Here is a 27,824-nt window from a genome sequence, read left to right as displayed (position 1 = left end):
AGATTGGATATTCTAGTTATGATCTGTGTGATTAAAATCTGCTACAACCTCTTTTTGGTGTAGTACTGAAATTGAGGAGGAGAAGTAGAGAGGAAATGAACAGAAAGATGAATACACTCAGAGCTTGGCTCATTCCCCTAAGTCTTTTGATTTCGATTTACTTGGTAGGTGCTCAGCTTAATGTCAAAGAAAGACTGCAGAAATTACACCCTCAAGAAAATATGGCTTTAATTATTGTTCTATAGATAGGTTTGTGGTCACCGGAAAATCTGCCAGCTTCATATACTTACTTTTAAATTATTTGTTCTGTACAGAGGAGGTTATTTAGTTTTTTTTTTTCCTTTCTCCATACAATGCAGATTGAAAGAACAAATTAAATTAATGAACACATAAGCCAGACTGAGTTTATAAGACTATTAGTGTTGCTCTGCTATGTATAAATCAGGATGCATGTGCTTTCTATACCAAAGTTAATTTTCTTTTCACTATTGCACCATCTCTTATTAAACTGTAAGTCTGAAAACACTTTCTTTTGCTAGAGTTGCACTCTTTAAAATAAGCCTTCATTAAAAAAAGAGATGTTTATAGATTTTTCCCTCTGTGAGAACTTAAATTTTATTTGTATCTTCTTTGAAGTGTAACAAAAAATGCATTCAGTTCAGTGTTAAGGTTGCTTTAGGACATATGCTGTTAGCAGCGCAGCCCATAAAAAAGTGAGGAAAGAGTCCATCACAGAGCTCTACCTCTCCTCCTCGCTTGGCACCCACAGCCCACATATTTTTGTTTTAACTCTGAAACTCATTAGCAGAGTTAAATATATAATGTACCCACATCTGCAGATTTTTACTGCCATCGTTCCAATTTTGGACACCCCAAAATTGCATAGATAACAATTCACATTTCTGTAATGTTTGAAGCAATTTATCTCGTGTTACTCCTATTGCCACCCGGCTCCAAAAGAAAACCGCAGGTGCCTTCTAAGCCTCTTTGTGCTTGAGAATATTCTGCACTTGCAGAAACATTCAATAATTCTTTAGTTATTGTAAACTAATTATCATAATTACACTGATAATTGGGCAACTAATTGTCAGTTAACAGCATGTCCTCAATCTATTTCTGTCCAACTAAGCAAGCCCAATTCATTGGATCTTTCTCAAGGGCCATATTTTCTAGATTTATATCACTCTCGCTGCTTTCTGGCTTCTCCCTAAGAGCACATAGCCTACCACCAGAGGCCTTGCCAGTTCCGAGTGGGGCACAAGGACTGCTTCCGGTGTCCTGCAGATTTCCCACCACTTATACCTCCCAGAATGCTTTCTGACTCCTATTCAGCTTTTTGGGTTTTGTTTCTGCAGAGCTGAGCTTGTGTTTCCTGCAATTGTGTAACTGATTATTCCTGCCTACATTCAAAATTTTGCATTTATCCTTTTGTGTTATGTCTCTGTCTTTTAAGACCATTTCCCTGGTTGTCGAAGGTCATTTTGACTTTCAGTCTTGTCCTCCAGCAGGTTCCAGCTTGAATGATTAGGAATACAGTCTTTGAGTACAGTTTTTCAATTAGTTTGCATCTTTCCTATCGTACTTTTCTCTAGACCTTGTTTTCTAAGCTCATTTATGAGAAAGTCATTTATAATAGTACCAAAAGCCTTAGTAAAGTCAATATATATGATATTAAGTTAAGATATACTGTTTTTCCTCTGCCCACTATTTGAAAAAAATTATGGCTGTTTGAACATGATTTGTTCTTGACGAATCCATGCACAGTAACTCTTTACCATCTAGATGGTTCCAAATAGCTTGATAATTTCTTGTGGGGATTTTTTGGAAATTCAAACTAAGCTGACTGGTTTGTAGGTCCTTGGCTCATCTTCTTTCTCTTTTTTTAGCCAACTTTGTTTGTTGGCACAATCTTGAAAAATGAACTTAAATATGAAACTATGGTACTTTTCCAGTCTTTTATAAAAATTCACTGCATTGTTTGTAAAAGCTCACTGGGGCAGAGTAGATGCTGTGGGTACTCGCTCAATAAATCCTGCAGAAAGACAGTGTTCTCCTAGCCCCCTTGTTTTATCTTTCCTTCTCCTGCCCTTTTTCTTAAGTGTTTGGAGCCCTGTGGAGTTCCCTGCACCCAGGTATACCCAGGCCTTCCCTCCCCTGTGTCATTTGGTTATACCCAGGCCTTCCCTCCCCTATGTCATTTGGTTTACAGGCTCAGTAATTTCAATGGCAGTGTATGTACAAGCTAAATGGGCGCGCTGTGGGCGTAGGCCAAGGAGTGGGCTGGATTTCAAAGCTGTGTGTGTCATGTGCAAGTAGCAGAGGTACGGGTGTGTGGGAGAAAAGCACTGCGGTACTGATGGACGAAGCAAGTTGAAAGTTACCTGCTTCCAGCTTTGGTAATAGAACATTTACACATTTCCTATATGCGCTAAGCAGGTGAGTTGCCCTTTGTTCGGTGTAGCACTAGCCATCTGAAAAAAGGCTTTCCTGTGTAGATGAAGTACGGAGAATGACTCTGAGCAGAGAGGGGCTTCGCAGGAAGAGAAGGGAATTGAAACATATGATTCTAGTGGTGCCTTTACTCAAGGGATTATTTCAGTTAGCAGTACTTTCTAATATGAGGATATGCAGATCCTGTCACCAGTTTAAAACTTCTCTCAAAATGTAGTAAAAAGTAATCATAAAGCTTGGGATTTTGCCCGTTCTTTGGCTATCAGGAGAGTGTGCCCCTCCGCCTTTGCCAGCCTGATGAAACATGAAAACGGTCGAGTAGTGCCTGGCAGAACAACTTCCTTCCCAGCGCTCTGCAGGGGGATGTTCTTGTTACTGCTTTCTTTCTATCCTCATTTATATGCTTTCCTGTACTGATGGGGTATGCAATTTCTCGGTTGATGTCTACTTCAGCAGGATAACATTGTTCTGGAAGTCCATGTGACAAAGGAATTTTGGTTTTTGATTTTGACATAAGGAAACATAAGGAAAACTGTTATTTGGACCAATTTTTGCCTTGATGCAATTGTTGCAGACTTTTAGCTGTTTGTTGTGACTCTATATAATTTAATTATAACAATTTTAAATTACATTAGGCAATTAAGAATGGGAGCAGCTGGGAAAATGATTGTCATTTGTCATTCAGTGAGCTCACATTGAACATTTTGATTTTCAGAGGCAAAACTAGGTAAGAACAAGAAACAAATGTCAGGCCTTATTCTTCAGCTCTTGATCACCTGAAACGCCTATTGACTGGAGTGGGATTCCTGAGGAAACCACGGAGTTCTGGGAGAGTAGGGTGACAGAGTTTTGTAAGAGATGCTTTAGACTAGCTATTCTTTTTACTCAAGTGTACACCAGAAGTCATTTTTTTGATTGCCAGTGGAATTGCACAGCTGTATAAAGTAGGCAAGGATAATGAGAGAGGATGAGTTCACTTTTCAAGTTACTTAGTTTTGCTAAAATTTTCATGCTAGGACTATGCGAAGTAGTACAGAAGAAATACTATTGGTATATCTTGCTGTATTATCTCTGTAGATGCTGCTGTCTCATATTTATATGGCTGTGTAGGTGATACTCTGTATTAATCAATATAAGCTCCTCAGTGTGTTTTTCAGTGCTCATCAATCATCATTAATTTTGCAGGATAAACAGTTGACATTTTTGTTTCTATACTTCACATAGATTCATTTCTTCTTTCTAGTTTTATGCTACAAAAAAAGATATTTCTTCTGGAAAAAATCTTGTTATTTTTGGTTTCAGTTTTTTAGCTTGGCCTTACACATAAATATAATATTGTTTACATATTATTGAAATGCAGTCATAGAATAATTTAGGTTAGAGGTGGTCATTTAGTCTGATTTGCTGTTCAGAGAAGAGCTAACTTTAAAGCCGTATTGGGTTGTGCAAGACGTTGTTTGGTCAAGTTTTGAAAATCTCAAGGAAGACCATTGCAGTACTTCTCTGGGCAAACTTTTCCAGTGCTTAACCATGACTAATGTACTGCAGACAGTATTGTAGGTTTGTATTTGTTGACTCAAGCTATGTTAATTAATATATAAATATTTTTACAAATTAAGTGATGTGCTTCCACTTCCTAGTTGCTTATTAGCAATATGGAATGCCGTCAACCTGAGTAGGCTTATTAAAATCCCAAGCTTCCAGACAAATAATGTTTAGTTTCTTTTCTAATAGTCTGTGGACAGAACACCTATGTTCCCCTTTTTAGTATTTTCCTCTGGGCAGACAGGGAAAGAAACATTTAAATCAAGTGACAATAGCAAGAGAATGTATCCAAACACATTTTAAAATGGAGCTAGGAGTGAGAATATTTTCAATGGGAAAATTAAGAGAATATGTTGCCACGGTACCTGCTGAAGACGTTAGCCCATTTCCTCATACTATTATGTGGAACACTGCTGGACTGTAAGTTGTTGTTCCTGAGTCAGCACCAGCCTGAAGGCTTTTTCTAACAATGCATTAAAATGATTTCCCTTTAAATATGGAAACCCTCAAGGGAGGACATGCAGTATTTCCTTTGTGTTTTCACTCTTCATCCATCTTCTTGGTGCTACTCACCCCTTGCCCTACCAGAACACAGCATCTCATCCTACCTTCCACATCTGCCTCTGCTTCTTCTCACATTGCTCTGCCCTGCCAGAGGAGCTCAGGAGACGCAGTTTCTATCGTGGATACCTTGTGCTAGCAGTGTTTGCCTAGACGTGGCGAGCCCACCTAAAGCCTTCAGGTAGTCCGACTTTCCCTCTGACCTTCCTCGGTCTGTCCACCTGTTGTTAGTAACAAAGCAAGCACCTTGATCAGGAGTGAACACCCTCAGGCACCATAGTTGCAGATCCAGAGCAGGTCACTTGGGGCTAAGGCTGACTTTTCCATGGACTGAGATACAAGCTCACACAGTTGTCACTGGGCTCCAAGTTATCTCCTGCGGGCTTTGTCTGAGCAACACAGATCAGATAATCTGGCGATGGCAGTCAGAGAAGCCTGTTTCACGTTGAGGATAGAAGATGGTCCATGCAGTGGGCACTATAGACAAACTGTGAATTGGGTTCAAAGCCAAGATAATGGACAATGTTGTCAGAAAAGCTAAAGGCCCAGGGACATACTGGAAATGTATCAGGGTAAGCACTTGGTGTCTCAAGTCTTTTGCTAGTGCTCTAATCATAGTACTGTGCTTCCTCTCAGGTCACAGGGACAGTGGTTGCCAGCATGCCATGACTGCTTGCAAAGCCAAATTGAAACTTCAGCATAGAGCGAAAAGGAGAAGGATGACACTAGTGAACATGTAAGTGAATGTGTTTTTACTGCTTGAGCTCCTAGTTAAATCCCATAAATTAGCACTTACACCTTGGCTTTCTCTTTCAAATTCAATTAAAACAAATGGAGCACGTGAAATTGAAAACTACTCTGCCATTTATTGAACGTTTATGGACATAAAAGCCTCAGCTTATGAAAAATCATGAATTAATCATAACACAGTGCTGGGATGTGATGACTTCATCAACTGTTGGTTTTGTCCTCTGTATCATTTGTGTTCTCTATACTTAGATGTGTTCTGTAGTTGTTCTGATATACCCAGCTAATGACTTGGTCTGCCCCTTCTCCAGGTAAACTACAATGATGTGATATCAAATAAAAAGGCTAAATCTTCCACTGAGTACTGGCAGTTAAAAAGAATAGTTAGGTTTCTTTTGCCTGAAAAGAGTTCACAGAAGACACTGGATTACATGGTAATGACTCTTCATAGTAGACCATGGCACCACTTGTGACTTCATTATTGTTCCTTCCTTGGGAAGTATTAGCTGCTTCATGGCTGGAATAGTTTTATGACAATTATTCCTGTCCTTTTGGTTTAGAAAGTGAAAAATAAGTAGTGGTAATCACTTTTAGTGGTAATCATTTTTAGATCTTATACAAATCTCACAGGATTTTTGGAAGTATTATTTCTAAATATGAGCCTTGTTTTGTTTTTTATGTAGTGAGTGCTTCATTCTGTCCTCCAGTGCTTGTGTGTAGTACATTGTGGTCAAAAAATGAAGTGAATGGATTTAGAGGGACCTATTCCTGCTCCCACTGTAATCAGTGGAAACAGTTCAATTCTTGATACAGTGGACCAAAATCTGGGCTTCTTAGGTTGGAAAGGAAATACAGAATATAAATTAGGCCAGATTCTATCATTCAGAAGTGTGCAAGCATGGGTGCATCTGTGTTCCTTTTAGATAAAAATGATCTGGAAGAGAGATGTCTTTTTGAATATTGCTGTTTATCATTATGGTAGACCAAATCGGTCATGTTGTAAGTATTCCTACCTTTTTTTCCATAGGTTAATCAGTGACAAGTAGAAAGACAAATAGAAGGGCTGGGTCATTACTATGTAGTTCTTGCTTCAACTCTGCCAGGAAACAGAAATGTGGTGCTAGTATGCCCTGGGTGTTTTTCATCGTGCAGTAGAAGACTACATGTTTTACTGGCATGCAGCTTAAAGCATCTTTATTTTTCTTTTAAATGTAAGTTGTTCATGCTTCCACGCTGAAAGGCATGATTTGTCTTTCTGGAATCTGAAGTCCTCTGATTATCCCTATATTACTTTACAAAGAGGGCTCAGCCCTGCTTTTGAGGGAGGAACAGCAGAAGTAAAAGTTGTCCTGCACCTGTATTCACAGAATCATCGAGGTTGGCTGGGACCTCTGGAGATGATCTACTCCACTGCCCCTACACCAAGCAGGGTCAACTAGAGCAGGTTGTACAAGGTCATTGTCCAGTTGGGTTTTGAATATCTCTAACGATGCAGGCTTCACAGCCTCTCTGGGCAACTTGTTCCAATGCTTGATCACCCTCACTGTGAAAAAATGTTTAAATGCAATTTTTAGTATTTCAGTTTGTGCCCATTGTCTCTTGTCCTTTCACTGGATACCACTGAGAAGAGTCTAGCTCTGTCTTCCTTACACCCTCTCACCAGAGCCTTCTCTTTGTGAAACAGAACAGTGCCAGCTCTTTCAGCCTCTCCTCATATGGCAGATGCTCTAGTCCCTTAATCATCTTAGTGGCCCTTTGCTGGACTTGCTCCAGTATGTCCATGTCCTTCTTGTACTGGGAAGCCCAGAACTGGACACAGTACTCCAGATGTGTCTCACCAGGGCTGAGTAGAGGGGAATAACCCGAGACTTTCTGGCGGCGCTCTTCCTAATGCAGCCCAAAATGCCCGCAACCTTCTTTGCCACAAGGGTGCGTTGCCAGCTCACGTTTAACCTGGTGTCCGCTAGGACTCCCGGGCCCTTCCCTGCCAAGCTGCTCTCCGGCTGCTCGTTCCCCAGCCTGTACTGGTGCGTGGGATTGTGCCTTCCCCGCTGCAGGACTTGGCATTTCCGTCTGGTGAAATTAAGGAGGTTCCTGTTTGCTAATTTCTCCAGCCTGTTGAGATCCCTCTTAACAGCAGCACAGCTGTCAACCGCTCCCTCTTTTGGATCATCTGCAAATTTGCTGAGGGTGTGTATTGTCCCATCAGCAGGGTCATTAATGAAGATGTTAAACAGTCTTGGTACCAGTAGTGACCCCCGGGGAATACCACTAGCGACTGGCCTCCAACTGGACTTTGTGCTATTGATCGCAACACTTTGAACCCAACAATTCTGCTAGTATTCATTCCACCTCAGAGTCCGCTTATCTAGGCCGTACTTCATCAGTTTGTCAACAAGGTTGTTATGGGAGACAGTGTCAAAAGCCTTACTAAAGTCAAGATAAATAATGTCCATGGCTTGTCCTTTATTCACCAAGCTAGCCTTCTATCATAGAAGGCTATGAGGTTGCTCAGGCTTAATTTTCTCTTCATAAATCCATACTGATTACTCCCAATCACTTTCTTGTCTGATGCATATTTAGAAATGGTTTCCATGATTATTTGCTCTTGACCTTCCCAGGGATCAAGGCTTTGGATTCTTCAGGGACTGCAGTCAGCAAAGGGACTATTAATTAATCCTCAAAGTGCTCACTACTGTGATGTAAACTTCTCTCTGCAAGGTGTTAGAGCACAGCTCAGGTGTTTTGGTGCTGGCCAACATGTGGAGATACATCGTGTACAACTTGCAGCTTGGGAGAGTCCAAACTGTAGCTTGTGGGGGCTGTTACGTGCCAAAGTACATGGAATTTCAACAGAGGAAAGTATCTTTGGTCAGTGATGCTCTACGTATCAAAATGAAGAGCTGAACTTGCTCCCTCACTAACAGGTGAAGATAGTGTGGAGGTGAGAGAATTCCCTCTACTGCTTCCTCTGGCCCCTGTGGGAAGTTTTATTGTCAGCAGGGGATTTCTCTCACTTTCTTGATTCCAACTTGCCTTGACCCCTGTGGGCTGTGCCTGCCCCACAGGCTTACATTCGCACCCTGCAAACTGCTGCTGTCATCCACAAGAGCAGGCTACAGGTCTAATGCCAATGGCTGGAGAAAAGACAGAATAATATGCATCCCACAAGAGGTGAGACAATTTGTAGGGTGCCTCAGCCTGCCATTCAGAGGTATGATTTTGCATTTTATTTGTCACACTTAGGACCAGTGGAGTCTCTTTTCTGCTACCCCTATGAATGCAACTACCCAGCACTTAGTAGCCAGCCTCATTTACTGTGCGCTTCTGTGATGCAGTGTGTGGTGGGCAGAAAAACCTGTGGAGGAGCAGAAACAGCAAAGAGAAAACTGCTGCCACAGGAGCTGACGCAAGGTGGAATCGGGAGCTCTGCATGGGGGTGGTTTCCACAGACTGGCCAGTGGGCTATTCTGCAGTCCCAGATCCCCATTTTTACAAGGACACTATGGAGGCATTCCCCCCGATGGTTTTAGTAGCTCGCACTTACCTCCTATGCTGGATTTTCTGCACCCTATTATGGCAGCCTGAACTGTGGCTCCTCTGAGGGAAATCACCCTTGGCCTCTGGCTGTTTAGTTCAGGGCCCTTTGTGCTTTTGGAGTAATACATGGATGAGGAGGAAAGAGAGGCAAATGAGAACTGAACTTTTTCACTGTTAGCAGCACACTGGGCCTGCCATTTACTGCAGCAGCTTCAAATGAGCAGCTGCATCCTAGAAATGATCTTATCATTTATAACACAAATGGATCTACATATCTTTTTCTGTATGGTGATGCTATGCCCCTATTCAAAGGGCGATGATATCATGTCAAATGAGTCATCTCTTTTCATGAATAAATTTAATATCTCATTCCTTAACTTGTACCTGCTGTGTTTCAGAGTAGTAGTAGTCCTGCAAGGCTGTAATAGGTAGTGTTATAAAAAACTGTATTTAAAAAAAAAACCCCTTCCACAGAAGCAAGCTAGTTTGCTTCCTTTGTACTTCTATTATGAAATTAGTGAATTTATTGTTTTAACTTCGAAAATGGCAATAGGAAAGGATTTTGTTTGCTAAGTAGAAAGGCAGATGGAATGTTAGAGGCAACCTCGGTGCCATTCATGGAATTTATGAAAATGCTGTATCCCCAGGAGGCTAGCTGAGCATAAAATGCTGAACAGCAAATGGTGAGTTCCCCACTGCAGTTGAAAGCAAATCTATAAATAGCACAGCAAAGGAATAACCCTCTAGCTAGTGAACAAGCGAAGAAGAAATTCCCTCCTTGGACTTGCTTTGCATACTAATGAAGACGTAGGGTGGAGGGGAGAGAGAAGGAAGCAAGGAAGAAAGAAAGAAAGAAAAATGGCTGTAGATTGCTTGTTTACCAGATTATAGAGATGCCATGTGCTTGCCAGTTCATTTAAGTGTATTCTTCTCAGTGCTGAAGGAGAGGAAAATAATAGAATCTGCTTTTCAGAAGATGACTTATTTGTGGAACTGTGTGACAAAGAGACTGACTTGTGGCATTTTCCTTCCAAAGTATGCCTTTTATTGTGACTAATGCAAGCAGCCTGTAGGATATATAAAGCAGAAAAGGCTTTGTGAAAGAGGAATTTTATTACAGAAGAGCATGTTTGGTCTTTTGTGGTGAAATCAGATGCCTCCTGTCATTCTAGCATTGGAGGTTGTGAATAGCTCATTGTTCCTACTGTCTGCGCTACTGCAGTGATCCTTTGTCATCTTTCGTTCCCATTCTGTCTGCTAACAATTATTTACCCAGTTGTCAAAGTGAAAACCTTTTCATTTGGTATCTGGCATGAATCACAGCTACCAATACTTGTAGAAGATTGACAATAGATAGATGGAAGGACACATGGTGTAGTTTATCATTTTGGTAGCTCAGTGTAAGGGAGGAATCAGTATGTAGAGAGGAGCCATGCGGTATTCTTCACTATGAAATACATTTTTCTATCATTTTATATCTGTCTAGCTCTAAAAGCTTGTTATGTTACCTGTTAAACATGTTCTTATGTAGGCAGCAAAATTCAGCTCTGTATCTAAGAGAAGACAGCAGAATTGAGGCAGTTTTGTGTGTGTGTGTGTGTGTGTGTGTGTGTGTGTGTGTGTGTGTAAAACAAATGAGCAGCAGTACACTTGAACATGTCCAGCATTGCTCACAATATTCCACTAATCCAAATCGAAATCTTACTCTTCAATTTTTATTGCTTATTTTTATTGTTTGTTCTTTATGTATTGTGGCCCCATTTCTATAGCATGTATACTTTCTTGTTTGCATGCTTAGCTTCTCTGCCCTCTGATAAACTCAAGTAAAAGGAGTTAAATTAAGGTGATCGGCATTCCTGATTTACAAATCATGTACCCAAATCTCTGTATGGCTGAGAGTCTTAAAACATTAACTATATACCTGTGAAAGCAAGGGGAAGCTCCAGGGATATTAGGATGGGTGATGACAGTATCTTCTCAGAGGTCCCACAGCTTCAGCATGAGGCTGGATTAGGCGAGGCCTGCAGTTAGATTTCGAGGTATCTTTGCTATATCAGCTTTAGCAGCTTTGGGAATTCAGACTTTGCTACCAGCAAAGTCTTGCCCTTAGCCATGTGATATAATAGCAGCACAGAGTCGCAGTTGAATGAGTAACTAATTAGCCATAGGTTTCCCATCTCCAGCTTAGATGGAAAGATTGGTGAGGAAAAGCCTGTAGGACAGACTTTACCTCTTCATGGCAGCCAAAACCTGCAGCACTAGGATCACAGTGGACTGTAATCCCTACACCTAGGGGAGCTTTGGGCTCCCTCAGATGATGCAAGTAGTTATGGATGCACTGAGCAGCTCTGCTTCAGCCTGTTTCCTGGTAGACAGTTCCTGTTTTCTGGAGAATATGTAAGCTTTTTCCACATACATTTGTTCAGTATCCACTCCCCACGACTTCACAGTGCTTGTTGTGACTTCTGCTGCAGCTGGAGTTCTGGTCACAGCTGGAAAATTTGCCCTATCCGAAGTTAGGATATGACTTTGTGCAGTTTCAGTAACTGAGGACCTGTTACTGTTGTCTCATGATGAGATAATTTAGTCTTGAAAATGTTCACTGACAAAAACCAAGAGACATATCCCAAATTTGTGGTCTAATGCTAGAGGAAGTGTCAGAGTATCCGTATTTTCCAAGGGTGAGTCTATGTTTCTATACCACTGGTCAGGAAGGGAGTTTATTCATTGGTATTGCTGATCTTAGAGAAATAATCTGGTTTAGTAAAATTAAATGAAGAGCTACTTTGAACGAAAGCAGCTTCTAATCTCCTGTGCCTTTGAGAATGTCCAATACAATAAATAAAAATATTTTTCTACTTAATTTTGTGCATCATGATTTTTGTTGTGAAACAAGTAAAACATTAAAGAAATAACAAAGTAGATTTGAGGAGTAATAAACAAATTAAAGGTTTGGAGCAATCGCTTGCATTTGCTGCGTACCTTGTCTACCTTGTACAGTTGAGAGATCCATTAGTATTCAGGGAAAGCAGGACTGAGCTGTAACATTTCAGCAGTTATACATGCTAAAGTCAAACTGATTCTCAGATGGTCAGGTACTAATATTTTTAAGGTGAGTGTTTTTTAGTATTGGAAGAACAAATAGAACTGCAGGCTACTTCGTGTGATTTTAGCTCTATTTGGACCATATCCTATAATCCATGTAAACTGAATAGTCCTAAGAATAAAGGAGATTTGCTTTTTGTCTACCTGGAGTTTTGGATATAGCTTTTGAATATGATGAAAATGATTATGAGGAGTGAGCATTTTCACCGCTTTAAAACAGAAACCTGCAGAAGACTACCAGTTAGGCAGCGGTTGTAATGTTAAAAAGCGGTCTTTCCTCATTTAGTGGCTGAATTACTTCCTTTGTGCTCCTGAAGCCTCTGCTCTGATTCTTATTGACAGCCGTGACATCTTCTGAGGGACTCTGTGTCTGCCAACTGCACATTGCTGTGCTCAGCAAGCAGATCACTCCCCAGTGCAGCTCATCTTTTTGATATTTTCCCCCAGGTTTTGAATACAGTTCCAGTATACACAATCAGCAGAACCTCTGGGCAAAATGTTTATTTGAAGCGGCTGGCTACACATGATCAAAGCCCTCTTTGGTTATTAATCTCGATTGAATTTTTACATTATAAATTATTCAGTCATCAGAAAGAAGTACTGTAGTGACAGAGGTGTATGCTACTGGATTAAAAAGTGAAAATAAAAATATTAAGTGTATAAACAAGGAAAAGTTGTAGTAACTCAGCTTTCCTGATATTTATGTACACCCTAATTCAGTGGCTGTGGCAGCTGCAAAATGGAGGCAGCACTGGTCTGCAGAATCAGTGATGGTTCTGCTTTTCAAACACCAGCTTCCCTCATTGCACATGTGTGCATGTAAACAGACATTCATTTAAGCGTGTTTCTGTCCCCAAAAGTGGCCAAGAAAGAAGCTATTTGTGAAGTCTGCAAGGGTTCAGGCTTGAGCTTCCATTTTTTTCAGTTCCCCGCTCCAAAAAATACTTATCACCAGGATGTAGTTTAGACCCAGCTCTTTCTCAGAGATTTAAAAAAAAAAAAGAATATACATTTTGTTGTTAAATTGTGGTCCATGCTTTTTTTCAAACTGCCATATCTTCAGCTTCAAACTGATTATTGTGAACTCTTAAGAAATAGCTATAATTAGCACTCATAAAATCAAGATTTTTGTGATTGAATTCTTTTGATCATTGTATATGGTGTTAAAATGGAAGCAAAATTTCATTGCTTTAATATACAGAGAAATTAGTAATTTCTTACATTTTGTCCACCAAAGGTTAATAAGATAAGTATCAAAGATTAAGAAGGTTGATATTTCTCTGTAGAAATTAATAAAGAGTTCCCTCATTAACAGAGAGTGGCCAACTATATACTAATAAGAATGAAGAGAGTGTGTTGTAATGTGTTACAGTAATACACTGTAAAATAGTCCATTGGAAAATCAAAATGGTACATGGACTAGGGACCCTGAGGCTGGGAATTGCTCATGCAGACAAGTATTGCATTGCTTGAATATATTTTTTGAATGAATGTATTTGAAGCCCAGTTTGCTTTCATGTCAAGTAGTTTGGAATTTTCATCCTTATGTCTATTAACAACAAAGATTTTTACAAAGCTGGATATAGTTATAGCCACAGTGGCGTTCCTCCAGTCTTTTCCTGTGCATTGCCAGTGCACTGCTTATCATTCACTACGCACGAATACCTAGTCCGTGTGGGAGCACAGTCCAGAGAGAATCAAAAGCAAGTGAGCATGATTCGGACCTTAAAAGGTAGAAATAAGAAGTGGATCAAATGTCTTCTTCTGTTCTTCCTTTTTGGTTCATTGATTGGCATGTATTTCACATGTCTTCTAACTTTTTGTTAAGTACACAAGACCAGTGTTAATTCTTGGGAAACGAAGGAAAGATAGAGTGGGTAATGCATTAGGTGGGAAGGAAGACTGATGATTCCTACAAAAGATTTCCTGTGTGACTTAGGGATTTCCATGGGCCTTTTCTGCCTAGTCACTTAGAAGTTTTTAAAAATCCCACCACATTTTTTCAGTCTGCTTTAGCATCCACGTTAGCAGAATACTCCATCGAAGGAGGAATTCGAGAGACCTAGTGGATTGACATTTGAGATCTTTGGGTAGGAGTTGCTAGATAATGGGAAATTGGCCTTCGCTTACGCTATTGTGAGCAGAGAGAAGAAAGAGGGTTGAAGACTGCTGCTCTAGGTGATGTCCTGCCCAGGAATATGGACTGCTCTTACAGGTAGAAGGTTGGTGGTGGACCTTCCTGGTGAGGGAGGGAGCTGGTATTTGGGGGTGAGGGGAAGGGAAGAAAGAAGGTGCTAATCTTTCATATTTGTTCAGTAATTGTAGAAAGAATTAGTGACCTTGAACAAGAAAACGAGAGTTTAAACAAGCTCCTGTGGTGTTTCTCCTATACTCCTGGCTGGTAAGTGTGCAAAATGTTTTTGCCCTGTTCCCCATCTGTGCTATACTTAAGAAGCAATAAAGATGACTGCCAGCTTTCTCTGGGGCAGACCCTGTGATAGTACCTTAATTCTCCACTGGGGGAAAGTGGTAGCCGTGTGTCTGTGTTCATTTGTTCCTAAAATCTAAGGCCGGGGAATACAAGAGTATGGAGTGTATAAAACAGTGTGTGTAAGGGATGCTGTGGTTATTGCCTGGAGAGAGACTGCCGAGGAATGAGGCACTGTGGTGACAGCAGGCGTAGTCCTCTTTTTGTCAAGGCTCCTTGCCTTGCTTGGCTCGTCTGCTGGGTCCCATTCAGTTCTGCAGACAGCAGGGGGGACCTGGCCCTTCTGCTCAGCTCCCCTGCTCAGACACAGGCACAGGGGAGGCACTAATGGAGATTTTAGTTTAATCCAAACTGTAGGCAGCAGTATTTGGGAACAGCAAGCCCTGAGTTTTATTCCCAGTAATGATCCTAAAGCCAGTGCAGAACAGATGGTGCCTGTGAAGTCTTGCAAAGTCACAGCATAATTAACTACTCTCTTTAATTAATTTTTTTCTATATACTCAACAGGACAGTACTGCATCCTTGTATATAGTCAAAGCTTTTCTTCCATGTGGCAAAGTCTGTTTGTGTCTATTTGAAAGCTTTGAGTCCAAATTCATGCAATAGGTCTGATTCTTAAGTTTTGTTCTAGAGAACAGAGTACGCAAGGGGGCTGAAAGGGTAAAAGACTTGTTAGGTTGGCTGCATAACTTTGGAGGACAGTTTTATCAGCAATGTAATACAAAATGGCCTTAGCTTTGGCTGCAAAGTGGTCCCCCGTATCCTATGAGCCTCATGCGTTACTTTTAAGGCCATCTCAAGTATGATTTAGAAGAAAAACTTAGCTTTTCCCTGCCCTCAGCAGTGATCAGTGTTTGGTACCTCTTTTCCCAGGATAGGCAATGCAGAGAGGAACAGAGGAAGATTTAAAATTTTGGCAGAAGCAGTCTGACCGTCTCAAACTTGATTTAATTACGGGCTGAATTAATGTGGTGGTTGGGCAATTTGGACATATTGATTCAATTCTGAATTCCTGATACATTTTCAGACTGTGCAGTTGAATGTGTTACAGAAAAGTATTCCTTTTAGTTTCTTCCCTTCCCTCTTCATATTGATAATCTGCAATAGAGCTTCTTCACAAGTCTGTTTTCCTTAAGATGAATTGTAAACAGTTCATTTTAAAAACAGCAAAGCTTCCAGAAGTCAGTACACAATCAGTGCAAATAGAAAATAAAGGCCAGGGAAATATTAATAGACAAACATGATCCACAGAGGGGCTTGTCATTTTTTTTTCAGTTCTATCAGCTTAGTCTAACATAGATAAGACCTCTTTTTGCAAAGCCTGACTTGTTTAAATCCTTAAAAATTCGTTTTCCTTGCCTTACCTGTGGTAAGGAAGAATTGAGTCTTTTTTTTTTTTTTTTTTTTTTTTTTTAGCTTAAGACTACTAAAGTGTTTTCTGTCATTCAACCTCAATTATATGAGGAAAGCTGCTTTCCTTGTCAGTGTAAGAATCCAGTGGAATATTTGTAAGTATATCTTGATAATATCATAAAGGCAATATTATTCTTTATGTCTGTGCAAAAGTAATAACCATTACAAAAATCAGATAAACAAAAACAATTAATACGTGTCTTAAAGTATTGCAACTAGTAGTAGGTATCTGAAAAGAAGACCCAAAATATATAATATATGCTATTTAATTTGCATTTATAAAGACCTTGCTAGGAATTAGAGTAAAGACTTCGTCTGAAACCGATGTATTTCACACTGATCATGTTACAGCAATATCTTTATGTTAATTCTGAACATCTCTTCTAGAGAAAAATAGTGGAGCCTTTCTGCAGCATACTTAATCAATAATAATAATCAATATCTGCATCAATAATTGGTATCAATCAGCAACTGTTTCATTTATTGTATAAGGTATCTGTCAAATTCGAACAACTGGCAAAGTGCTTAGGGCTTGTGGATATATGCTGCTTATTCTAACGCTAAATAATTATGCAAGATCTGGAAAATGGAAGACAGAAAATGTAGTTTTCTGTTTCTCATTAAATTAATAGGACACACTGTTTTCTGTGTTAATTTTTCTGAGTTAAGAGCTTACCCCAGTTATTCAATCTTTGCACTGTTTCTCAGAATATGAAAAACAAGGCATGTGGATATTGTTGCTAATATTGCTTTAAATTTATTAATTATAAATCTGTAATTCAGCCAGGTATTGATCTGTATGCATATGCGAAAAATATTTTGCTATGTAGGACTGTGTGATGCTAGAATCATACTTCATGACTTTTCAAGACAATAGATTTCTTTGGTGAAAAATCTCATGAAAATTCATTTGCTATAAAATTTCAAGAAGTAGAAATGAGCTTGCAGTCGAGACCTAACTTTTGTAGGAAGATGTGGTTGTGGGTGAGAGAGAGTGAGAAAGAGAGTAAGAAAATGCATTTCTATTTACACACTGCCTCTTGTTACAAGAAAGATGTAGGAGCAGTTTGTCATCCATCTGAGGGGAAGAGAAAATATCCCCATTTGGAAGTAATTTGCTTTAGGTTAGATGCATTGTGTCAAATGCGCGGAGTGCAGGGAGGATTTTGCTTTTAGCTCTGAGCCTGCTATAGACAATACTGGAAATTCTGGATTTTCAGATCTGGTGTTTTTCAGCAGTAGCGACAGGTACCTGCACGTACCTTTTCAGTGCCCCAAATGACCTGAGCTAGCATTGGGAGCACTGTCCTGTGAAGGGATGGCCCAAAGGTGCTTGGAGACGAGAGCAAGAAGACCCTGCCCTGCTGTGTCTCTGGTCCCAGACACGGCTGCACCAAGGAGTCTTTATGAGTTTCTTCCCTAATGGACGCAGCTGCCTGCAACACCACAAATGTGGGTAACAGCCAGGTAGGAAGGGCAGTGACGTACGCGTGTTTCTGTGGGGGAATTACACTCTTCATGGAACAGAAAGTAGAAATTTCCACTTGGCCAAAGAAAGTCAGTTGGACATCAGGAATTGATTTATTCCGCACTTTGCTGGGTTGTAGTTTGTCATTCACACGGAAGTCAAATAATGGTTTCTCCATTGATGAATCACTGAGCTGATGTTAGCGATCTGGAGTAATCTACTTAGAAACGAGTTGTATGTATGACCGGTAATGGGAAGTTCTTTCAGTTCTTTAGCCACTTCTGAGAAAACAATCTCTTTTAGTAGCCTTTCTCATGCATCTAGAAACATCAAAGTGGAATTCAATTTAATGCTGAAGACTTATAGCCTGCCCTCCTGGTGTATTTGCTTTTCAGTATGTTTGCCTTCCTCTTTGCTTTGAGCTGTATGTGCTGCTATTTCATTAATAATTTCTAGTGATGAAAAATCAAATGGATGAGGTGGGAGCTCCTGAAAACAATGTAGAAACTCCTGCACTGATGTTAATGGAGAGACTTGAGGCTCTGAAATTGCCTGAAAGTAGGCCTAGACAACCACTGGGAGTGAGTGGGATACTTGGATTTGCTGAGGCCCCACAGTGACTTCTGTTATTCTTCCTCCCCACAGGCACACTATGGAAGTGGCTGATGTGACTGTTAAATGCAGAGTAGCTTCAGATCTCAGATGGGTACTAATTTATGCACCTTGTACTTTCTTTAGCAGAAGGTGTTTGTGCGTTTGGATGTGGACCTAAAATGATAGTTTTTAAGGAAATCATCAGTTAAGTCAGCCTGGTATGCTTCGTACTATCTCACTGTATCCAGACAGGAGGGCAGAGAAATGCCTTTGCCTGGTTCTGGAGTTTCTGTGTGGTTTGAGGGCAACTAGCCAAACACCCGTTAGAGGCTCTGCTTCTGCAATGCAAAGAGTTGTTAAAGCCAACAGCAGTGGAGTGTGAGTAATCTCGGGATACGCCGCTTCTTGGCTTTGCGCTGCTCCTTTGTAGGTGAACAGGGTGAACCTGGTGGGATACCTTCCCCTCTCTTCCTGCAGCTGTGAGGACATCCAGAACAGTGAATACTTGAGTGAAGCTGGACTTCTTGTGCCTATTTCTGTAGTAAGAAGCCTGGGAATTTCACAGACAAACTTTGAAAGAATCTTTTGTGACAAAAACTGGGATAAATGTGTGTATGGCAATACATCCAGTTTTAATTTTTATTGTGAATTCCACTGTTCTTTGGAGGAATAAAGGAATAGGTGAGGTTCATGCCCTGTCACAATTGCAAAGTGTCTGTAGAGGCCAATGAACCATAAATTTCTTTTTCAGCCTCTCAAAAAGTGTTTTCAGCTCAAGTAGATATATGTTGAAGATATCAGAAATTTTTTTTAAAATAATTGTTATCTCTATGTAGCCAGACTAGATTTGCACCAGGCAAACATAACCAAAAAGCCCCATGCAACAAACTTAGAACTGAGAAGATTGTTTTGCTTTATTTTTCAGTCAACACAGGATACATAAAGGAAAGTGAGGGAAGCCCAATCATTGTGGTATCTAGGAAGAGTAATGGTTACATCAGTGGCTTGTCATTCAGTTAGAGCTCAGCTTGCCTGAGAGAGAATGACTTTAAAAACACTGCTATCTCAAAATAGAAGAGTGTGCTGATACCTGACATATCTTGAAATCTCATTAAATTTCATTGAAAGTTCATTTTTTATTATAGTAAATGAGCCTGAAGTTTCATTTTGATAAATAGGCTCCTTCCATTTGGCAGAAACAGAAAGATTAATTTAACAGCAGAGGTAGTTTGGATTGTGTCCTGTGTTTTATTTTTAGCTTTTTATGTTGATCCAATACAATTAATCATGCCATCTTATAACTTACAATCAGGCCTACAGCAAGTTGGGGTGGACTCTACTATCCTTCCTTTATCCCTGATCAGCCCTATCAGTGAAGTCCTATTCTTCAGCTGTTGTGAACAAGCTGCAAGTGAAATATAAGTCATTAATTCATATACCGAAGACTGCAAAGAAAATAATGTCTCATTTATTTCTTTGTTATGTATTGAACACCCACCATACCTTTTGCTCTGTACAGGGGAGCCCAGCAATATGGCTCCTACTAGAAGCTATACTAGAAGCATAACTATTTCCTGTTTCTGTGAATATACTTCAGGTTTCTCCTGATTCAGGCTGAATCTTTGCAGCCTGCCACATTTTTCTTGCTCCTTTTTCAGAGATACAGCATAAACGCTTTATTCAACCCTCTTGATTTGTGTGCTTCAATGATTATTCATGTCCATATCCGCCATCTGTTCAGCTTTGCAGGTGTGAAGGTGGATGTGACCAAAGTCTAGGCTGTGGCAGGAGTGTGGACGCTTCAGGGTTCATAGCTGAAGTGGAGGGGAAATGCAACTTGTGAAGGAGGCCAAAGAGATGTTGTGAACCTTTAGAAAGCTGAAAAATGTGGGGACACTTACCCTTAATGCAGCTGAGTTGGTTTTACAGGCAGGTCTTGAGGCCAGAATTACATATGTCGATTTGTTTTCTAGCTGTATGTTAATGTATATCAGATACACGGAGTTGTTATATATGCGAAAAACAACCATGCCTTCCCATCTCCTTCTTCCTAATCTAGATTTCTTGGGTTCATTCCAGTGTCAAAACACTTAAAAGTAGCTGCCATTTTGGTTAAAAAAAAAAAAAAAAAAAAAAAAAGGAATCTGCCACAGAAAGATTTCTTCCTTACCCTCAGAGTGGAGCTTTAAAATCACCTGGGATGGGCAAGAGAGGAGGCAGGAAATAGTAAAAGACACCTTAAATTTTCCAGCTCAGTTTCTTTCATAAAAAGAATATGAATTTAGCTACTGTTGTCTGAAATTCTAAAATTAATGTGAAGTTTAGCAATTATTTCAGTTGATCTGTGCCTTTCAAAAAGAAACTTTTTAAAGTTAAAATTTGATTTTTCATTTTAAAATGTTCTTCAATTTTATTAGAGAAGCAAACTTAAACAAAAGGATTAATTTGGGGAAAATATATTGTTAAAAATCATTGTAACTTTTTTCCTTATAGAAATCCAAAAATTAAAAAATTCAATGCTGAATGCTTTTAAAATTGTTGTGCAAACAGAACAATATTGAAGAGGTCAGGTCCTGGGCCAGCATTAGTTTTCTATACATCAGACTAAATTCTTTAAGAGATTTCACACTAGGGCATAGTCTTCTGCATCACTACTGGCTTTTTTTCAGGTCAGCTGCTGATCTAAAAAATTTAAAAAATGGTCTATTTATAAAAATGATTTAAAAAAATCTGCTTGTGGGCACTTTCTCAAGAATGAGAACCGTGATCCAAAAAAGTATTTTGACTTCCAGTTCCTAGTTAGGGTTCTAATTACTCTGTTTTTAATTGAAGCTGGGCTTTGAGCCATGAGGGAACTTCAGAGCCTTTCACAAAACCAGGAAGGAAAAGAAAGTGGTGCCAGCATCATTATAAACTGGCAAGCAGAATATTTGCCTGGGTGCTGGAAAATTGAAGAGTCTGGTTTTGAGTAGAGTAGAGGAGTCTTGAACTCAGATTCATTATGCTGGAGACATATCAACCCATGGGCTATAAGGATAACGTTTGTTTCGTATATCCCTCTTCCATTTAATGAACTTTATCTAAATCCCTTCTTAATTTAGCCTGAATTAATTTACATTTCAAAAATGTTAAAAGAAGGTGTTTTTATACTTTTTCATTTTAATATCTATTCTAAACTATTCTCTGAGTTTGACTCGAAGCTAAACCAACATGTCCAACCCCTTTTCCTTTGGACAGAACATAGACCCTACGGGTAGTTTAATGTGTTCTGAGAGCAATGATTTTGCAAACAGATTCCGTACTCTCATTTGTGTTATGTGTCCCAGGTAAGGGCACTGGGACCACAAAAACAACACCCAGTATTGTCATTAGTGAGCTATAAAAGATGGAGTTACGGCTGCGGACACGTTCTCGGGTAGACAAATTCCAGACTACAATGTCCTGAAGGAAGTAACTTCCTCGGGGTCTTCCAGCAAGTTGCTTGCAGAACCGTGGCTAGAAGTGAAGTCTGCTGAGGCTCCGTCCAGTGCTTTGCCTGGCTGGACACGCCGCCTTTTCTCAATAAAGAAAGGAAGAAGAGTAGTCTCTGTCCAGTACTTCCCACTGTATCGTATAGCAGTATCTTATTACAGTTTCTTACTTTCTTCTCTCCCATTTTCCGAATTCAAATCTCTTTGCTTGTGCCACTGTTTCATCTAGACATAAGGAAATTTTTATGTGGCTCCATTATACTTTTTATTAGTGGCATGTAATTACTGACCGTTGAGCTCAGCTCTAGCAGTAACAGATGTAGAGCACAACTGTCCCTTAGAAGCGTTATTCCCTTGGTGTAGGTATAGGTAACTTCATAGCCAGTTCACTGAAAGCCTTTACCTGTGGGTTTTGGCATCTGCAGAGCAAGCATGATTAGAAACATTAATAAAGTCATACATGAAGCAAAAAAAGTGTGATTTCAAGTGCCTTGCTGCAGTAGAAAATATTAAATTACTTGCTTAGGATAGAAATGCTTTATATTGCACTTTCAGCACTATGATAGTCTAGTTCACTTTAATGAATGAGAGGTATTTTGAATGTAACAGGAGAGAAGTCATTTCAATAACAATCATTTGCCACTGGAAAATTATATACTAAAAATGGTGTGATAATAGAGTAAAGTAATTTTAAGTAACTTTAGATTAAGAAAGAAATGCATAGGCTTCGCTATGAGGTATAATAATAGTAATTGTCAAAAATGGCCTTCCCTGTCCCGTGTGTGGATCATTGGATGACATTCTTGCATGAAGACTGGAGTACTCGGAGGACATCTTTCACACTTAGTCATTCCTGAAACAGAGAAGTCAGCTAAGTGCTACCAGAAGCCCTACTTTAGCTTGGCAGGTCTGGCATCACTGTTGCCTGAGGGTTTCTCCTGCCTGTCTCTAACATCTGTGATGCCTCCTCTAATACTCAGCTTATAAAATAGGAAGGGATTCTGGATCACATTACCTAGCCCTTGCCGTACATTTGTGAAGGCTGAGCTTAAGAGTAGTTAGGTTTTCTGCCCTGCTCCTCTGATCGAGAAACAGGTAGAGAATCCCGCTCTGTGCAATATGCAGTCTGACAACCCCACTGACATAAGGCTCTAGGAGAAGAAAGATGATCTCCACAGTTTTGCATTAGTATCCCCTTAAAAAGGAAGTTTGGTTTTGACCCCAGGCAACTGGTGGTGGTTGTGAATTATGAAACACTGGGGTGAAAGCCTTCATAAATTTTTACTCTCTTAAGATAGCTGGAACAATTCTTGATTTTTATAAAAAGGCTTATTTTTCAAATTAGTGATTTCGGAGGTCTCAGTTCCTGGGGCCCATTTTGAAATATTTGACTGTGTCTTGTTTTTTATAGGAATGTTGATTATCTCTTTTAAGGAGTCTCTAACTTGGTGCATAAATTTTGAGGAATGCCATATTAGTTACTTCTGAAAAAAAGGAAACATACCTAATCTAATTTTTTTAATCTAATTTTTCATCTCTTTAACGTCTTGTGGCACTGGGTTCCAGGCATGAATTATGTGCTGTAAACAGAAGATTACAGCTCCAATTGTTCACTACATTACAGTTTTGAGCTCATAACTCACATCTGTTCATACAGAAAGCAGGTCTTCTGTAGCTGCCCATGGCAAAGAAAAATGAAAATATGTGACATCCTATTTCTATTAAAATAATAATGCCACTTAGCATTTTTATGACTCCATGCTTAAAGCCTTTTACAGACATTAACCAATTAATCCTCACAACAGTGCTCTGCTATGTTTAGCCTACAATTAGGGGTTGTATTGAAAGCTGCCTACTGTCCTCATTAATTACCTTCTGCAAGTGGAGCTATCAGGCGTCAGCTCTAGATTTTCTCATTTGCAGCGATGCACTGCAGCATTCCCCTGGCCTCCCGTCCTCTGCTAGGAAGCTTTCATAAACGCTGCTGCTGCCCGTGTCTTGACCTGATAATTAGAAACACTACATCTTCGTGGTCACTTTGGAGAATAAGAAACAAGTAAACAAATGAATAAGTCACACTGGTACTCTGTTGTCCTTGTGTCTTCTAAGCTGTTTAAATTACTCATAAATAAGAAATGGTAAAGGCATTTGTCAAGCAGGCAGACTGGGAGCAAGTTTTTGTTGAACATGGAATTTCTGATTAGGTGCTTGTAAAATCTGGAGAACTCCTTAATTTTTGAAATGAGGATGATGGGAAAAAATGACAAATAATCCTTGTCTACAAGCTTATCTGCGATTGCTAAAAATTCTCAAATCATAAACAATTTTTATTAACAGTGGTACCAGTAAATGAATGAATCTTCATTATGCATCTGAAAGACAAAAATATTACTGTTTTAAACTGGGTAAACTGAGGCACGAAAATGAAATGGTCATATAAGAAAATAGTTGTTAAAAGACTCTACATCTTGTGCCTCCCAGCTCTGTGCTTTTACCTTGTTTCATATTTGACATTCTGTGCTCAAGCCTTCTTAACCTTCTTCTCATGTCAAATGCCAAGAGCAGCCATAACATGCTGTCCTTAGAATTATAAATATCCCAGCCTTGATCTGTGAACTTCTAGATAGGAATTCCAATTACTTTGGTGTCTGCATCATTTACTTCAGTTCGCATCACTGTCGGTGAAAAAGTCACCTGAAACTCACACATTAGCCTTTGGGGATTCATTGAGGTATTTCATTAGAAAGTGAAGAACATCATGGTTGAAATTTAAACTGCAATAAGCAATGTGAAAATGTTTTGCTTTTTTCTGGCCTCTCTTTTTGTATTTTAAGTGATATCTTTCCAACAAGATGAAGGTTTTTGACGTTACAAATGATCACATTTAGTAGTGAATCTGCTCCTTATTTGAAAGTAACAGCATTGGCGCACCTTTACGTTATCTAAAATAGGTATAATCTCAAAGTGTGTAAAAGTCAGGAAGCAGGTTTGGGTTATATTCTCTATGTTGGAGGGTGCTTTGAGATTTGTCACACACAAGGACTCTTTCAAACCCAAGGGAAAACTTAAGCTTTTATCACTTCAACGTAGAGAGGGTGAATTTTATTCGGGACTCAAATATATCATCATGACATATCAGGAGCCACTGCTATTACACAAGAGTTGCTGGGAAAAGATTAGTATTCCTTTCGGTAGAATTAGTTTATAATTGGTCGCACTTTATTCTGTTGCAAAAAATAGGCCTGCAGACTGCTTCAAATGACTCGCATTTACAAATGTGGCAGTTTGTGCTTTTAAATCTCAAAACTGATCTGGTACAAGAAGAACAGGAAGCACAATTATATAGAAACCACAGCAACTGTAGAAACCATATTTTGAGTAGCAAATTCTTGCCTGGGTTTACCCATTTGCAGAGAGCTTGACAAGAGGGAGCATGGAGTCCCTGCTGTAGCACGTTGGGCGTGGGATTTGGCAGTGTTCGCAGAGCACGGTCTGCCCTGCTCTGACCGTGCGTCCTGCACAACCTGCTACCCCAGCGGTGCTTGGGCCTCGGCTACTCTCTGTGACAAAGAGGTAAAAATACTGTAACAGCTTTTCTTCTCTTGTACTTGCTGTAGGCAGTTCTGCCAGAATTTCTGCTGATCTGGAAGTCCTGTGCTTTCAGGGATACGGTACAGCAAATGGAAACTTACTGTTCTGAAGTGTCAACAGAAAGCCTGACATCACCCTATTTCCATTCCGTATAATGGCAATAGGTGCTGGCAAATAGGTGGATGTCTCCAGGAGCCTTTATGGAACCGTAAGCAAACATGTGAGAACAGGGGCCAGTATATAAGAGGGAGATGCATAGTAAATGACAGATTTGGAGAAAATAACCGTACTTTAAATGAAGCAACTACTTGTGTAATTCCAATTTTCTGCTTGGATGCAAAGGGCACTGTATCTTTGATCAAGGGTTATTAAATAGTGCAAATGAAGGAATTAATATGAGGGGTATCTTACCCAAGAAGGGCAGCCTTTTTTAATTAGCAGGGGATGCTCATTCCTATGCAACAGTGAGCAGCTTGAAAGCTTGTCTCCAGATTTGTGGGAACAAAACGGTAGATTGTTCATATGAATAGAGGCATAAAGTGAAGTGCAGATTAAGGTAGCCTGTGTTCCTTAATTTCAGGTGCATTTGGCATTGCACAACATCATTTTCTTTGGCAGACTGTTGATCTATGTACTGTATGCACAATGGTTCCTTTCTGGTTCTGCAGTCAGAAAAGGAGTCATGTGAGTTGTGGCAGTATCAGCTGACTATGGAGCTGAGGTGGGAAACATTCATGAGGTTCTATGTCAGAGATGAAGCGATCATTAAAATCTCCTACAATTTAACATTTATTCATGACCGTTCTCCTCTTTATGAACAGACTGTGTAAGCCAAAAGGATATCTGACAGCAAAATAAAAGTCTGACACGTTAAGGCACATACTACTGGAAAATTTTGCTACTGCAATTGCAAAGGTCTGACAATAAATTTCATAGATGCACTGTGGTTCCTTCTTCATGGACTGGGGCTGTTCTTTGGGGTGACATTTGCCTTCCAGGCTTCTGTCTTGAAGAAAGAACTAGAAAGTGATAATGTTGGAGCAGATTCTTATTTTTCATTTATGACTGAAAAGTTTTGATTGATTTAGGCTCCGGCCTAGCTGTCTGCGTGAATGAATGCTGGAGTAGAAAGCTGTCTCCCAGTGCTGCAGGAACAAAATATTGATAAGACCATGAAGACATCCTGCAAACTGTGATATGGAAGTATAAGCACTTTAATGTTGTTCTACTTGCTTTTTGATACCAGCCTTTTTAATCCAGGTTCTTACCTGATTACCCTTGTTATGGGAGAAAGCTTGTAGCGTTGAGACAGATCTTCCGCTGAGGTTAAGAGGCTTAGCCTTGTGATCCCCCGGGATGACAAACTGCATGATACATTAACCTGACCATTGCAGAGATTCAGCTGCTTGAAGATCCTTCCGCAGCACTCAGCTAAAAAAATAGCTGTCTTGCTGTGACTCTGGTGCATTGAAATGGAATAGATATTCAAAGATGAACAGAAATAGCAAATGAGGGAACTTGTAAGATGAAATCTTTGCTATTGCTCGTTTGCCTGGGATCAGCTTTCCATGCCTGAATGCAGGTGGCTTGCTGTTGAGGGCCTCTGCCTTTAGAGCTTGGCGTCTTTATACGAGATCTGACTTTTGTTTTCTTCCAGGTCTCTTTGTAGGGTTTCTTAATTTAACTGTTGTTTCAGTGACTTGATAATAATCTGCCATCAGCAGGACTGGAGAGATTGAATATGAACTGATCTTTTTCTAAATCATGTTTGAATAATGGAATGCTTCTTCTGAAAGCATTATAAAATGCTAGCAACAAGCACAAGAAGCTACATAATATTGTACACAAATACAGAAAATAAAAGTAGTGTTCAGTAGTTACCTGAAGTGCTAACGAAACAAAGGACTGTGGATGAATGGGAAAGGAAGGTGCATCACTCGTTAATTCACATAACCATGTAGAGATTCAAGGTCACAGAGAGATTTTGTTGGAGATTAGCAATGCTGTAGAAGAGAAAGGGACTCTTCAGTTAAACTGTTAGGACAATATCATTGTTTTGTACCATTTGTTTTTTTTTTTTTTCTTTTCAACAAAAAGTTTTGACAGTAAGGATAATTTTTAAAGTGCTGAGGAAAATGAGATCCTGTCCAGTCATGATACAAGCAGGAAGGTCCCAGCTGCCCTGAACCAGCTGGTATGCCTGTGTTTGGGAGGGGACAGACCTGAAATCACTGAAGACCTGAAATCATGTGTGATTTGATACTTCTGAAACAATTAAGGAATTAGATTTGTAAATGGAAAACCATTGGAGCCTAACTGAGCAGTGACCTGCAAATGTGCAGTGACATTTAAAAGAATACGCAGTGAGTTCTAGGAGTCGACACACTTAAATATCTGCTGACCAAGGGAAAATTATAAAAACATACAAAGACTGCCAGGAATTTAATTACAGAAGCCTGCCAGCTGCCTCTCTGCTTGAGATCAACGCTTTCTGTTGCCTCTTTTGACTCTCTGTATATTCTACTGCAGTAAAGCACCTGCTGTGGCTGGAGCTGATTTGGCCCTGACAGATATATAAAAGCTCCAGAGAAAGTGAGCAGTTTAAGTGTCTTTTGACCTGCTGCCTGGTGCAAAGTTTCCCTGTTACAGGAGAATACAAAAAGTCATCAGCATAACTCAGGATTTATATCAGCAAAACAAAGTGGAAAATTTGATTCAAATAACTCCAATGGACCTGGGAAGGAGACTGTCAAGTTACCCTGTGTATTGTATGCAATAATGTTATCTTAAAAGCCCTGGAAGAAATAAGGAGAACTAAATTCCACTGTCAAGTATATCTGCAATCTTCTGC

General features: G+C 39.8%; 1 protein-coding gene across 1 annotated transcript in view; it reads left to right on the top strand.

Moving 5' to 3' along the window:
* The window catches only part of LOC112985811 (small conductance calcium-activated potassium channel protein 2), a 300,767-nt gene that overhangs the window by 71,374 nt on the left and 201,569 nt on the right, over positions 1–27,824 (top strand). The window contains exon 6 of the mRNA XM_064500467.1: positions 5,194–5,293. The gene's annotated coding sequence lies outside the window, so the exon portion shown is untranslated. The remainder of the gene's footprint in view (positions 1–5,193; positions 5,294–27,824) is intronic.

Source organism: Dromaius novaehollandiae, chromosome W (genome assembly GCF_036370855.1).
Source record: "Dromaius novaehollandiae isolate bDroNov1 chromosome W, bDroNov1.hap1, whole genome shotgun sequence".
Taxonomy (NCBI): Eukaryota; Metazoa; Chordata; class Aves; order Casuariiformes; family Dromaiidae; genus Dromaius; species Dromaius novaehollandiae.
Note: the sequence above shows the minus strand (reverse complement) of the source record. Positions and strands in the feature narration are given on the sequence as shown.